Genomic DNA, 2,975 nt, shown 5'->3' with positions numbered 1-2,975 from the left:
CACATTCCAATTCCAATCCATAATCATTTGGTAACGACCATGCCGCACTACTCTGAGAACTTTGTGTTGATGTCAATTTATCCTGAAATGTTTTTGTAAGTACACATGACTAGGAAAAAACATAGTTATAATAGTGAGGTGAGCAACGCAGACTAACTTATACATGGCGAACATGACTAACAATAATGTACATGTCATGAAGCATAAGCAGGTGACATTTTAAAAATTATAAAGATGGTAGTCTGTGCAACACGCATACAAAAATCTCACTTCACTCACCAAAGGAGGAGGATGTTGGAGCCAAATCCAAAACACTGACATGTTACCAATTTAGAACACAGACAGCTACTGAATATTAAATATATCTTGCATATAAGTAAGTAAGCAGTTAGCCATTGTGTAGCTCACATTAATTAGCTGGAACATTGAGTGACATATTTCAAAAGAGTCTTATGGAGCATAATGAACTGCAGAGGAATACATACAAACCTATTACATCAAGAAAAACTGTGCGATCATTAGCCAACTCAATCAATTGCTGACAGATAAACAAAATACTGTATGTGTCGGGGATATACCCCGTGGCATAAACCGGCCGGAAGTATAAACCGGCCGGACTGGATGACTCACTGGTAACCCGCCCGGAGCTTGGCGGTTCACGGGCTACCCGTCCGGTCTTGGCGGCTCATTAGTAACCCGGCGGGCGGGTCAGATGGATGACGAGGCCCATGGCCCAGAAGGCCGGTTCACGTTTAATGGTGGGCCGGTTTATGAGGAAAGCACAAAGAATATTCCTTTACAAAGGAAGTAAGACCAGGACTCCACTTGTAATAGAGTAATCCTAATCCTAATAGGACTAGTCATGTAAACAGCCCCTTCAACATATATAAGGAGGGGCAGGGCACCCCAAGAGGGACAAGATTCACAAGTTCCACAAGTTGGACAAGTTAGGTTTAGACAATAGCTCTCGAGATAGAGCATTCTTGTAACCGTGGTCATCATCATCAATATCAATGAAGCATGATGTAGGCTTTTACCTCCACCGTGAGGGGCCGAACCTGGGTAAAACACCACGTCTCTCGTCCCGCTCAACCCCTCTCAAGCTACCACATAGATGCGTTGGCCTCACGACTAAGTCCTGACACTAAGGACATCTGCCGTGACAATTCCACGACAGTATGGCTCATTGAAACCAGCAAATAAATATGCCTCAAAGAAACAAGTAATTAAACTGTTGTGTGTAAGAGAGTAGTTTTAGATTGTGGGCCTCATATAAACTAGATTATGAGCCTCATGCAGTAATAGTTGGTTAATTGATTTCAAAGCTTCAGGCACACTTTGCCAAAGTAATGAAATGGTAAGAACCTTAATTACATCAACTAATAGTTATACAAGTACCCTACATCAGGCAACATTGTTTGGGCGTCTCATTAACTGCAAGACAAATAAAACAATTGAAACGAGCAATTTAACTATGCCTGAAGCAAACAAGCAATTGAAGTGCTGTGTTGGCAACATGCATATATGCACGCCTCAATAACATCCTTGGTCTGGCTACATTAGAATCAACTAATGTATCTTCTATATAATTGAAGAAGTAATGTGACATTGTTCGCCTCCTATGAAGTATCTCGACTAGTATCTACTCAAGATCCTATTAATGATAGGGACGGTAATGAAGTGAACATGCGTTTGGTTATGATATTTATGACATCAAGATCTCTACCATAGTAGGAAGGAGTTTCTCACTTTGTTCATTATTATAATATGTTTTAGATATTTAAATATAGACTACATTCGGACTGAAATGAGTGAACGGACACACTAAAATGTGTTTATATACATTTGATTTAGAAAAAAGTTAGAACATCTTATAATACTTTGCGGAGGGAGTATTAATCAATGGCCCAATGACTGGGTTACACATGAAGAACCCTACGCAAGCACAATGTCAGCCATGCAGTGACTTACCAAAACGTTGTACAGGCTCCACGCTCCTCCTCCTTCTCTTGCAAGGCTCCTCAAAGTTGTGCCTAACATCATGTATTTCGAAATCCTGAATCTTTGCTTCATTGCATCCCTCTGCATGGTGACACAAACTAGTTATAGGTCTCCTTACATGGAAGATAAATATGCATACTATCCAGTCTTTGGGCAATACCAAAGAATGAGTTTATAACACGGTGAGACCACATAATAAAACATGACATATCTCTTGCACACACACTCAAATGAGCATTTACTAAGTGTGTGCTATGTATAAACTAGGCGTACCTTTGTGAACTGGACTTCTACTCTTGGGGAGCCTAGTTTAGTGGATAGGCAAACCTTTTATGTCACCTGGGTTATACAAGCCCCCACTACAACAGCAAATAGTGTTTAAATCACTGACAAGCTCGGTTAGATCATGAACAATAAATAATCAAAGCAAGAAGTTCTAGTATGATTGGGTGATACAAACAAGCAATTGAACACGTGTGTGAGCAAATTCTTCACACCACTGAATTATATACCAAGAAAACAAGCATAAAAGGAGGCCTAAATACCATCACTTGACTGATCAGATTTAGGAGGCCTGTAAACATCATGTGCAATGTATGAACTAGCATATACATTGCATATTTTAGATTCTATAATGAAATACACATGTATTAGGTTATGCTATGTATGACGCCTAAATCTACACTATAGCAGACATGAGTGATTCATCATTGCATGCACAAGTGAATTGCACGTTCAAGGCCAACTTTTTCCAGCTTTCGTGAACTTATTGTCAAATTATGCCATAAAATCTCAAAAGAACTAGTTTTTGAGTTATGGGCTTAACTTATTTCTACCACCCATTCCTTCAAAATGAGAAAAGGCTGGGGGTAGGGGTGCTTCCCATAGAAGTTCACTTAAAATTCAAGGTGTATAGCAAACTGAGTCTGTTGTTTGCCCATATTACATTAAAGATTCCACTGCTTAGGCCCGCG

This window comes from Triticum dicoccoides, chromosome 4A (genome assembly GCF_002162155.2).
Source record: "Triticum dicoccoides isolate Atlit2015 ecotype Zavitan chromosome 4A, WEW_v2.0, whole genome shotgun sequence".
Classification (NCBI taxonomy): domain Eukaryota; kingdom Viridiplantae; phylum Streptophyta; class Magnoliopsida; order Poales; family Poaceae; genus Triticum; species Triticum dicoccoides.
The sequence above is the reverse complement of the archived record's forward strand: the minus strand, read 5'-3'. Positions refer to the sequence as shown.